Consider the following 13,693-nt stretch of genomic DNA (forward strand, 5'->3'; position numbering starts at 1 on the left):
CCCCCTCCCAATATCCCCGCACCTGCAAAGTGTTATAAGGCTTTGTTCACAAATTTGAATCTTCTATTAACATCAACAGCAAACGATGGCAAAGTAAAATGTAAAATATACCTTTTTTAGCTCTGCACCGCTCTAAAAATAAGACATTGACACTGTACCAACGCTCCCTAAAGGTATCTACAGTACAGCAGATGATTCTAAGCTGAATTTTGTTGATTGCAAATGAGCTGTGGTTGAAAGAAATGGGTAGCTTTTGTTACTGGAGAAAAAGAAGGTAATCAGCAACTATGAAAGACTCACATAAGAAGCTCAGGCTCTGGCGGTAGTAAGGGAAAAAAACGCCTAGTGAAATCAGAGCGTGAAATTCAGATTAGTCCTCCGCAGGCGCTGATAGGAAGGGGGTAGTTGGGGACTTGGCATGGCCGAAAGGTATAACCTATTTCATTTGCGCCCTGAAATATTTTCAAACAGATGGAGGGACCAGCTGTCTTTCTTTATCCTTTTAATATAATCTTAGGTGGTAGTCGTATGACAAGTAACAGGAGTCATGATATGAAATCAAGAGAGACAAAAGATCTGTCCTAACTTTGAAGTTAGCCAAATGAATATTAGCAGGAAACCTTACTTCTAACAATATTTTCCATAAATCTCCTCCAACACCAGCCAAACCATTTTACTGTAAGTGAATCGGCTTATTTGCAAAGAGCCTTCTACTTTTCCCACATGGTGTGTCACAAGCTGTGTTTCTATCCCTTGTAAAAACTGGGGTATCAGTCACAAAGAGCCATGATACCATGCCAATTCCAGGTTTGGGAGTGAAGAACATCAGTGGCTGCCATGGGACCAAGGAATAAGGTAGGTATTTATGTCTCCTAAATCCCCCTGATATAAATGATCAGTAGATTTTGGAAATATGGTGGAGGTGTAAGGGGTACTTGTGGCTGTTTTTGTAAGCCTGAGCATAGTTTAGATTAGATTTTCAAAAGTGAACTAGATTTTGTGTTTTTTCTGCTGTTCATTTATAAAATGAATCTGTCCCAAAGCAAGACACCTATGAGATTCAGTTATGATGGAAACTTCTATTCCATGGTCTATGTGCCGCATGCTAGATTTGAGTCAATGAAGCTGAACATGTGAACCAAACCTAAAGCATACACCAGCAGAATGTAATTTTCGGAATGTTCGATTTTCTTATAATTAATAGGGTTAAATCGATGATTGATTTCCACCACAGTGACAAAAAAATCAAAGGAGCAGAAGGAAATTTTTTATCAAGCGAATAAAATTCTGACAATTAATGTGGTTTTTGTTTGAGAAACTCCAATAATTTCAGAGCTGCGACCGTGGCCAGAGCACCTAAGGCCCAGTTCCTAGGAGTTTTTGAGCAGTTGGAAAAGAGCTTTTAAATGCCCAACACAAGAAATCCCATGATTTTCAATGGGCCCTGTTCACACCTGAGCCGGAAAATGCCAAATGCCCGAAAAGGTACAAGAGCTTCTTTGGGCAGTTAAAAGCACATTTTTGCTCAATAGACTTCAATGGGAATGCCCAAAAATGCATGGCAGAAGCACGTTGCACATTTTGGTGCATGTTTGTGCACGTTTAAACATGCGTTCGTCCATTGCCCACTATGATTTATAATCTGCCAGTCAAAACATGCGTCTTCATGTACGCGTGTACTAGGGATGCACCGATACTGATATTTCGGTTTTAGCTGGAGTTGGGAACTAAAGCTTGAACTACAGGATAAGAAATTATTGTCTTAATACAGGAGTCATGTGTATTCTTAAATCTTGGTGAACCTTGTGTATTTCTTCCAGGTCTGTGCAATAATCCAGTGTTAACTTCACCTCTGCACAGGAACTTCCTGTTAAAAAGACCAGTTACTGTTGCTCTCTCTCCTTCTGTAGGGTGACTGGTCTTGTCTCCACCCCTCCTGTAGTTGTCTGCAGGCAGCCTGTAGTGGGAGTGGCCTGTGGGTCCCACAGATGTGCTATGTGCAGCTAAGCTATGTGTAGCAGTAATGATCACAGCTATTTTTAAGGAAATCACTTTTGCAAAAGGCATTTGATGCACAAAATGTGGATTTATATCCGGAAAGCCTGAAATAATTTTGATTAGCAAGCTGTGGAACACAGCTTTGAAAAAAAATATGACCATAGTGAAAGGCATTTATCTAGTATGAACAGTTCTGACGTCCTTGTAACAACTGACCTTGAGACACCAGCACTTAAGAATAGTTGAATAGCTAAGCTGTCACCCACAGTTCCTATTTTCCTTTATTTAAATACAATGTATTTTAATTGAAGACACATTGGGAATTACTATTGTAATATTTATCTGAAAGTTATTTTTCAATATAATTGCATTGCACATTTTTTCTAATAGTCATTTTGATGTTTCTCACACTTGTATTGATTTTCTGATCCATGTATCAATTCTTGGATTTCATACACATATTCATAGATTCCGTTCCTATTGGCTCATCTGTATGCCCACCAGAGAACTGTTGGGATACGCTTATGTAAACCTATGGAGAGTTTGTTGTTTTTAGTCAGTCCTGACTTACAGACTTACATTGTGAGACAAGAGGAAGGTTCACTCATAACCAAGTATGAGTTCCCACATGTGCATATAGAAAGAAGGCTTTCAAAATCATCAACAGAAAATAATAGCATTATTTACAATATGATGTTCGCATTAACATTCATAGATAACAAAATAGCCCTTTAATCTAAATATATCATAATCTATCATATACTGTACATATGTCTATTATATATATATATATATAATCATAATCATAAATATACTGTAGATGTTTAGTAATATAAAAACATCAAATACAAGAAACATTAAAAGATTTAAAGGGAACCTCTCAGAACAGCCGATTTTGTCAAAGCCAAGGTTCTTATCTATCGCTAGAGGCCATCATGTCCCAGCTATGGGAAGCCATGCTTGCTGTGTCTCTACAACTAAATACTCCCGGAAGTGTGGTTTCAGTATGAACTTCAGCAGTTTTCTCAGCACCGGAGAGGAGTTTGGCAGCGGGGGGAAACATGAGTATGCTAAGGGGGGAAACATGAGTATGCTACAGGTATGGCTTGCTTTAAATTTTTTGCAAAGCAAGGGTAGTTTTTAAATAAAATTCAACTTTACCAGTTCATTGAAACATTGTAAAAATAGTTTTATTTAATCCATGGTCTGCACGTGTGAGTAGTTAGATCAAGATATAATAGGCAGTTATGTAGATACATACGTGACGTTAGTACATTTGCATTCTTTTATTTAGTAGGTCTGCCGTCTTCAAACACAGGGGTGCCTAATAGCATCCCTGTACATATACATGATCTTATTCTCAAGTCTCCTGCAAGTGTGAGCAATAATGAGCATATGCGCAAAGGGGTTTTCAGTGATGCCATCTTATATACTGTACAACAAATAACATGGCAGGATGTTTACCTCTTCTTTCCCTTCCCCTTAAGATTTGTGTTTATCTATACAGCTGCATTATGTTCCAAGAGTACGTCTGAACTACAAAACTTTTTATATGGAAACTTTGATGTTTTGATGTTGAAACTTTGAAGTGCACATATTCATTTTGCCCTCCCCCCCTCCCACATCAAATTAACAGATCCCACCCTCCCCCTTCACAGAAGCACACCTACCAAGGTCCGACGCCCATGGCCTCCTGTGTTTGTGGACATCCTGCACTCCAAATCCCCTCTTGGCTGCACCTGCACAGTAGAGCCCCATGGCAATCTATAGGGCTTGTCTCGTGGACAAGGGATGAGGGTAGACAAGTCCCTTAGAGGTCTTTAGGGCTTTATGCGCAGACACGGACAAGAGAAATTGTAGTGCCATGTTGTATTGAGGCAAGTATACCTCATATATAACTACAATTACAGTTTGCATGCAGTGGGCTTCACAGAGTATCTACCAATAGAAACCAATCAAAATGTTTAATTTTCCTTTTTATTTTAATCCACACAGACAACATGTTGGCTGTGGTTTCCAAGGGCAGAACCTTCACTTTTCATAATACCAGTTTCCATTCCTGAGAACCTCTCTGTGCAGCTGGACAATTATAAGGGCCTGAGCCTCCCTGGAAATTGGAGACGATTGTCAACCCTGCGTTCTGCCTTGGCTTTGTAGCTTAGTGACAGCACACGGTTCTAGATACGCGAAAACAACTCATTAAATGTAATCTATAACCCCTTCCATTGTGGGACACCTTTTCTTCTTATAAAGGTTGGGGCGGACTGGGAGGAACAAACATGGCTCTTTAGGAAGTCTGTCAATCACAGTTAGTCAAATGAGGCAAGATGAAAGCTGTTTGGAGAAGCCCAGAGGCTGGAGGCGTGATTGTTGGGGTAACAGGAAGGAAACAGTCGCTTAAGGTGAACAAGGACTTATTGCCTGGGGGAGCACAATAGATAATAATCGTAAGAACTCAATGGGGATTTAATAGAGCTCATTTGCCTGTCAGTCTTACTTTGTGTCACTGAGCATTTCACAGAGGCCTTTTTAGTAGTAGTAACAGTGACTCTGTTTAGTCATTCTGATTACTTTTTTATTTATGGAAAATAACTTTTTAAACATTTGAAGAATAATAATAGTAATAATAGTATCTATGGGCTCAGTATCAATTTTGGGTCTCCATGTTGCCTAATATGATTTTATCCATCTCAAGTTCTATGAAGAGTCATATCCTTCTACTTAAAATCGTAGCACATTGAATATTGGCGCTATAAAAGAATCAAAAATGAAAGGCTGTAAATACAGTACCTAATCTAAGGGATATTTAGGCCTTGTTCACACCAAATGCAGACCAGATCCGGTCAGGTTTCTGCACACGCAGTGTAGTGGGTTGTGCCGCATTTTAGACGCGTTTTGGATGCGTTTTGGATGCGTTTAGGGCCGGTTTTGGTAAAAAAATAAAAAAAATTTTTTTTTTTTAAGTTTAACATGGACTTTCAGGCACTTGCATGCATTTTTGATGCGTTTTTGCGTTTTAGATGAGTTCCAGACCAGATCCAGAGCAGGTAAAATAGGGCTTGCCGCATTTTTTTCATCCGGTCTGGATCTGGTCCGGATCCGCACGCTGCGATGTGAACTGGAGGTCAAAATACCATAGGAATACATTGGACGCAGTTTGGATCCGGTCTGGATCTGCTCTGGTCTGGATCTGCTCCGCGCTTGGTGTGAACAAGCCCTTACTCTCTGCATTTCACAAGAATCTGATTTTTATCTGCTACAATTTTGACATTTTCAGCTTGCTGTGTTATATGTTTAAAGTGTATATCTGGCAAAAAATGACAAAAACAATATTCAGCTCTCTGACACATGAACCTTTTCCCATGTTTTGCCTCCGCAAGTACAGAAAAATATCTGTAGATCTGACAGAAATTCAGTGAGCCCCTAACTGTTCCTGTTTGAACAGCTGTAGGCTGATTCACTAGCGGCGTTGATAATCCTCACTAAGAAAACTGTGTGAAGATGAACTTCAACTATTCAATCATGTGGAGAATTAAGATTTTCAACTCCTTTAATAAATCAGCCTCAGAGCCTCTACTGCACTAACATTTCTTCCCATCTGAACTACAGCATACTATCACTCTGCAGCTGTTGTCAGCTCACTACAGGAAGTTTGAAGTACATTGGCTTTCTGGTAGATCGACAGGTATTTTTCTGTACTTTTATTAAAGGAGAACTATGAGATGAGTGATTTCCACTCACCTCATAGTTCTAAGCCGACCTGTGACAATGAGACTGTCACAGGTCGGCTCAGTAGATTCGGAGGTGAGGGATCACATACCGGGTTCGGTCACCTCTCGATCCTGTCACGGCTCTCTGCCGTGACAGGGGGAGGGGCTGGATTCCCCTCTCCCCGCTCTGATCTGCCAGCGCTGACTGGCGGAACGGACGGGGGAGGGGGCGGGTACAGCTGGCTCTGCCTCTAGATAGGCAGAGCCAGCTGTCACTCACGCAGCTGGGCGGATCCCGTCATCTACGTCGGGATCGGCTCCGGCTGCGGCGTCTCAGTATACCGCGAGCTGTAGCTCGCGGTATACTGAGCTTAGGGTAACGGGAGGACGTTAGTTTGTGTCCTCCCGTTACCCTAAGGAGAACTATGGGGAAAAACACTGACCCCATAGTACTGAATGTTTTTCATTTTTAGCAGTAGCTGTATTATTACAGAAAGTAAGATAACATTTCCCTAACAGTGTCACAAAGGGCAATACAAATTTTAGAAAAATATTTATTAATCTCGTTTTTGAAAACAAGTTGGGCTGGGGTTCGGCTTTAAATTGTATATTTGGACAAAAAAAAAACATATTCAGTACATCTCTTTAATACAAACACATTTCCTCATGTTTTATTCCTTAAGGGACCATTCACACCAGATCCGTTGCATTGCGATCCATTGTGTTGCTATACGTTTTTCAACGGACGCTAATGGAAGGGCACCGAAGAATGAATGTGTGCAAATGGGGCTAGTTCACACTGCTCTTTTCCATTGCGTTATGTTAGAACATGCACTGCTTTTTTTTTTAGTAACGCAACGGATCCAGGGTGAACTAGCCCTGTGCACAAGCATTCATTTTATGATGCCGTACCATTACCATCCATTGAAAAACCGATCGCAACGCCACAGATCAGTAGTAAATTGGAAGGTACAATTATGTTATGTTGTGGGTTGATTTAAAACAGTTGGGAGATGTCCTACACGGTGTTGGACACTTGCAGGGTTATTCACAAAGCTGCCGAAGGCAGGCGAGTGAATAACCCAGCCAAAGTGAACAAAACCGGCTCAGACTCCGGCTCAGTACGCCTGATTTCAGCCGTACATCGGCTGCACTTCAGCTCAGCCGAACATGCAGAGGGACTTCGACTCAGCCGATCCAACATGTGGATCGGCTGAGCCGAAGCTCGGGCAGCTCACTCGCTGCCGTTCGCCCCTATTCTTATAGGGGACGAACGGCAGTGAGTGAATAGCCGAATGCCGGCGAGCAGCATTTGGTTTGGCTATTCTGCTCCTCCGAGGTACTGTGCAGAATAGAGAACAAGTGAAAAGAATGTGAAAAAAAGTGGCATATTGTTTTTAAAAATGATTTAAAAAATAGGAAAAAACTTTAAAAAAAAAGAAAAATATTTTAAAGAAAAGAAAAATAAAAAAAACAATTGGGCAGAGCTAACAGTGACAGCTAGCTCTGCCTAACTATTTCCTATTGGCCGGCACCTGCCAGAGTCTTCTAGCAGGTCCAGGCCAATGAATAAGAACTGGGCGGAGCCGGCTGTGACGTCACGGCGGGCTCCACCCAGTTGTTGTTGTTAATGACAGATCAGTGTCCCCAGGTCATTTGGGGATGCTGATCTGTCATTACAACTGGGCGAAGACAGTCGTGAGATCATGGCTGGCTCCGCCCAGCTGTCATTTGCAGGGCAGAACGGCAGGCCATTCTCCCCGCTTTGGGTGTCACTTCAGCTCAGTCGGGCTGAAGCATATGCCTTCCGCTTGGCTGAGCTGCTCGGCTGCTGTATGGACTATAGTAAATTTGCCCGTACAGCAGGCGAAGGGCTCCTGCGGCAGAAGAGAGCCGAAGGATCAGATGAAGCTACGGCTGGATCCTTCGGCTCTTTAGTGAATAACCGCCTTGGTCTCTATGAACAGGCCACCTGTGTTTTCTGTAGATATTTGGACACCTTTTAATTACTTGCATTATACTCTTTCTTGCTCTGAGCGATTGTTTTGTTTCTATCCTATTAGCACCATGTGTTTTGCTACAGATTGTCACATGTTCATAGCACTTCAAAGGACTCCATTTTGCAGCCTTGTCTTGATCATCTCTGTTTGGTTGATTGCCCACTGGGCAGAGTTGTATTGATACAGAATTACAATGACATTGCTTACTGGCCATATGCCTTGAAAAGGAATCATAAAATGGGTACAGTGCAGCTCATGTTACACAGACAGATTGAGCCAGCCCCGGTGGCTGGAGTGAATGTTTGTGTTAGCTTTGTGAATCTTAATAAGCTTCCAGGAGTATCCTGCTCTTTAAACCTGCTGACCATATGCGGCTTCTCACATTAGTCTTTTTTGTTCCTGACCACACATGTGGATTCTCTGACATGGCAGAGTTAGATGTAAAGCCACATAGTGTGTTTTTTGCCTGCTTTATCTAGGTGCCCCTAAAAGAACCATATAGTTGTATGAATGTTTTTTTTTTTTTAAGAAAGCAAACTTAATAATAAGTGTTAACATTTTAAAACCTTAAAATTAATCTGTATATAGATACAACACTCAAAAAACCCTTGTTAAAACACAAACCATTATAATATATATATATGCATGTCAAACCATAAAACAGTGCCCAAGTAATAACATTAAAGTGACATTAACCCCTCAGATTGTTTAACATAAACCAATACTGCAATGTGTGCCTTACTGTAATCCATGGTCGTTTCCGTTCTCTTTGCTTCTCTTCCTTTTAAATCTGTATCTGTTCTCATGCTAGGGGAGAACTTCCCTTTGCATCTGAGTGCCTCTTCCTGTAGTGCTGGCTCAGGTTGTGAACCTGCACACAGACACCATGTATCCATTCCAGAGACAAGGCAGTCTGCTGCAAAACAGAAGTTCTGCCCAGCATGAGAAGACATACATATTTAAAAGGAAGAGCAGCAAAGAGAAGGGAAACAACCATGGATTACAGTAAGGCGCACATTACAGTATTGTTTCATATATAATTCCGGTAATTTCAGATTCTGAGATTCAGATTTTCGGCCGGGAGACGAGGAAAGACGCAAGGTAAGTTTATGGACAGTGTGCACCTGCATGCAGACTTTGTGGGACGGGAGGAAGTGCCAGCAAGCACAGTCAGCGCTGGATTGGAGACCCGCAGCAGCGCTGGAGGAAGAAGATTGAATAAATCATTTAAGGTAAGTGCACTAGCACTGGGGGGAGGGGAAAAAAATTATACTTTAAAGTCACTTTAAACTATCAAAGATGCAAGCCTTCTGGATTCCTTAGTTCCTTTCTTTAGGCTTTGCACATTACGAACATTTTGTCCTCTATGACTCTGTTCTTGTACTTCTTCTATACTGCTTTCTGTGTACAAATTCTTAGACTTAATAAATGCAGATTATACATAAAAATGCTAAAATGCCCTACGCCCAAAGAAGTACAGGAGCTTCTTTGGGGCGTATTTGCCGCGCGTATCCATTAGGATACAGCCAGATAGCCCCTTAGGGAACGCGCGTTTGTCGCGCATTTCTTTTACCGCAAATTGCGGAAAAACACGCAGCAAATGCGCATATTCCGTACGCCTAGGTGTGAACTCAGCCTTACTGTGTATACTGCAGATTCAGTTTGCTAGTATCACTGATACTTTTGTATCCAAGCATGGGGTCAGCCACAATGGGAGTGCAGACAATCAGCTTTTAAATGTTCATTTTCTAAGCTGTGGAAGAAATTAAAATTGGTTGCTATAGGCAACCCCACCTGTTGAGATAGAACTTGTCTCAGACACTTTTTAATAACTCCCCCCAGTGTATGTTTCTGTGCTTTGAGAGTGAAGTCTACAAAGGGCCAAGCACTATTGTTCCTGATGCCTATAATGGGGCTTATACATCCCTGATTCTCAGGAGCAAATGTTCCTATATAAGGGGAAAACATTATTGTTACATAATAATGAAATGGCCAATCAACCTTCAGAAATTGAGCCTTAAGCTGGCCATACATCTTACAATTATCTGCAGATTTTCTGTGGTCAGATGGAAAAAGTGCAACAGATTGGCCCAGGTGGAGATTACTCCATCCACACAGTTAAGTGTAGATGGAGGAATCTGTTGCAGCTTTTCCATCTGACCATGTATGAGCACCTTTTCACTGGGGAGTGACTGAAGACTGTTTATACACAGACATATAAATTTATGTAAACCTATTTAGTAAGGTAGTACAAAGAAAAGAATAAGATACATATGTTTCTGTAGATTTAAATGAGTTGTGATATTATCAGGAGAGGGCCAACAAGAATTCTAACTGAATATAAACAAGTTATCACACCCAAACAAGTACATTTAAAAAAATATATTTACTAAGAGGCAGAACACAGTTCAGTAATTCAAATTCATCAAATAGGGGAATCAAAGACAAATAATTTCTTATTGGTTGATAAAGGGTATTGCTTGTCATTGTCCTCTGCACTGCATCACTGAAAGAGCCTGATAAGGATCTACTACTCGAAGAATTAGTAGATCCCGTTGTAAGTCCATTTGATAGATAGTAGATATCACTACAAGTAAATGAACTAAAATGTCCAGCTCCAAATCAAACTCAAAAAATGTCTTTGCAATCACAAAGGTTTGCCCATAACAATGAAAATTGTCTGCTGGAAAAATTGTACCCATTGACTGGTGCTATAGGCTAGACTAGTCATGGAAGGGTTAAGTGCTTAGGTCTTAAGAAGGTTTACCGCACACAGACACTCTCACACTAAATGTGTTGCCGGCTTTACATATAGCTGCCCTTAGGCCGTAGCATCTGTAATTCTACTTCCCCCCCAACCTACAAAATTGCTGCATCAAATGCAAAGGGCGAGTTTCAGATTACATGAACAAAATCTCTGAAAATTGAAGAGGGCAAAGTTTGATCTCTTCCATATTGAGACCTGTGAACAATACAGTCTTTCTAACACAACACGACTGTTAGACATCAAAGCTCAGATTTGAGGCTAATCTAAGTACATGGCACTACTTGTGAAAGCTCAGAGGTTATTGACAGATGTCCCCACCAAAGCTTGACTTGTGTTCACATAGCCACTAGCCTGAAGCTGGATTTTTTTTTCCTTAAAAAAATACATGAATTTAATTAATCTTAAAAAACAAAAACAATATTTACATGCCAAAGAATGAGCCAAACTTCGTAAAAACTCGCCATTGCTTATTGCTATTCAGAAGAGATTTCCACACTCACAATCACCACTGATCAGTATTGGAGCTACTACACCTTTAAAGCGCACCCTCAGAGCTCCGGTGTTCTTATTAAAGAGGGTTGTGTTGACAAATTGTAGTTGGGACTCAAATGATCTTAGAAAAGCAAGTAAGTTTCTTGGGACTGGCAGCATTGTGTTAAAAAATGACACTTACGATCTATGGTAGTCTTGGAATTGCTGGTAGCTCAAATGAAACATCTTCCAATGAGGAAACCACTGATGATCAACAGTGGGGGCATGTAGAGAGGTTTTCCATTTTTTTTGTCTGTGGATAATGATAAGTGCACTTTAACTTTTATTTAATAAACTTTTGTACGGAGGCTGTGTGATGATAGGCTGGCCATACAGTGATTTTCTTGTAGGATTAGGGTTGTAGTTAATTATGGTCTATTATGAAAATACTGGGAAAGGGGGGAATTTGAGTGCACTATACTTAGCTTTTCTCCCCTGCCTGTGATGAGCATGTTTGTTATAGGTAATGCGTTATAGCACGAAGATAGCACCAACACCACGGAGCACTCTACATGCTATTCATTCACATCAGTAAGTGCCCTCAAGGAGCTTACAATCTAAGGTCCCTATCTCCCATAAGGATGCATTCTTGCACCAAGTTTGACAGCGGCCAGTTAACCTAGCAGCATGTGTCCTGATGAAGATGTGAACCAAGGACCTAATGCTTCGAGGCAGAAATGCTATCCACTAAGCCGTTGTGCTGCTCTGTATAGGATCTATATACCAGACATCAACTCCACAGAGATTTTCACAGTCTTGCTTCAAAATCTTCACAGTCCTACACTGCACCTACAACACATGCTTAAACCAGACACCATGAACGTCAATGGAGGACCCCATCAATAGGGTGAGAGGACTATTCACTGAAGTCTATGAAGTCTGGGAATGTGCAGAGTTGGGAAGTTTTGGAACCAGACTTTGCACTGCTAAGCAGAAAAAGCACCTTCATGGAGATTTACCTTAGAATAACTTATCACACACATATGCAGCAATAGGAAAGAACAAGGAGGGGGGGATATTAGGCATAGCTGATAGTAAACTTATTAATTAAAAGCGCCTACCAAACCCCAGAAATCATCTGCTGCAATCAAAGTGATACACCATTTATTTGGAGAAAAAGCCAAAAATCCTCTCCAGGAAAACTGTATTCATTGCAAGAATTTTACCAGACTGTATTGCACGTCCTAATCTGCTTATGTACTGTAGATATTGAGATAATTCATTCAAATACGCATTATGGAATCTAATGAACATTAGTGCTAATAGAAAAACGACATAACTACTTGTAATATTATGCTACTGAATGATTTTAACTATTTTGGCCACATTCACACCAACCCGGTCCTCTGTGGTGGGTAAACTATATATCGGTTAATGTGCATTGGTGCAGACGTTAATATAAGCGGCATTAGGACAGCCTATTACAACAAGGGACCAAAAATCATGCATGCAACATGGCGGTGCCGTGGTCCACAATGCAAGTGCGCCTGGAAGGGGCATTGGGTGCTGTTCATAATGAATAGCATCACACAAACACACGTACAGTAACTGGCAATACTGTGCATTACAGTAACATGCACCTTATAACAGCAAAATTGTGTGAATGTGCCCCTCCTCACAGTCTTCCCTGCAGGAAGTGAGGCAATTGCAAGCAAAACCTTAACTTGTTTAGTAGCCCTACAAGTTCATCATTGCCTTCTTCAGATTATATTTAAATAGTGCTTGCTTTCATTTTCCAAACATTTACTAATAAGCCTCTTATAGGGTCTATGTTAAAGAAAGCCTGAACTAAGGGAAATACAAAGGGCTCCTCCTTCAGAAAATGCTAGTTACCTGGCTGTCTCTGCCTTCAATACCTTGAGACCTGGAACAAGCATGCAGATCAGGATAATCAGAACGCAGACTGAATACCTGTTCTGAATCAGTGAGTGCAAGTTTTGAAGTATAACAGTCAGGGAACTAGTACTTTCAGGTGGACAGGTCTCCATACTTAAAGAGACCCTGTCACTAGGCCATTTATTTCAACAAAAATATTCCCAACTACATGTACATTTAATATATGTTATGCATGTTATTTACCTGTAAAAGCCTCCCGTATGTAGACATTCAAAAGCCCTGAGACTTCTGCTGGGTAGGGGCGTCCCAAGGCCGGGAGTCACCCAGCAGTGACATCATCGCGCATGCACAGTCATCTAATTTACGCCTGCCGGCGGCCATCTTGGTGATGGACGCCGGCAGACAGGAAGGGACGTTCACCCGGTGGGATGAGGTATGCCGCCGGGTCCCCTCCTCTCTCCTGACACTGTTGGGCTCTCGGTCCATGACCGAGTGCAAACTATTTAGAGGAGGTGACACCTTCAATGGTGTCACCCGGGTGCAGGCCGCACCCCCCTTGTGGCGCCACTGCTGCTGGGTCCTATTATCTTGGATGTTATGTCACCAGCCCCAGTGACTCAAGTGCCATAGCTCCATAGCAGCTTTTTTTTATTCATAGTTCTATGGAGGATCCTCCAGAGATTGCTAGGGGTTCCTCAAGGTGATAGCTTTGGCACATTGATCTCTTGCTTACAAATACCACCAATGCAAGAGATCACTGCTATTTTCTCCGTCTGCGTTTCTTTTCTGGCCATACATATTGTTAATTTCATTGTATAGTTATATTATTAAAGATTATTTTCTTACATACA

The sequence above is a fragment of the Nanorana parkeri genome, unplaced genomic scaffold (assembly GCF_000935625.1).
Source record: "Nanorana parkeri isolate BGI_ZX_2015 unplaced genomic scaffold, ASM93562v1 scaffold165, whole genome shotgun sequence".
NCBI lineage: Eukaryota > Metazoa > Chordata > Amphibia > Anura > Dicroglossidae > Nanorana > Nanorana parkeri.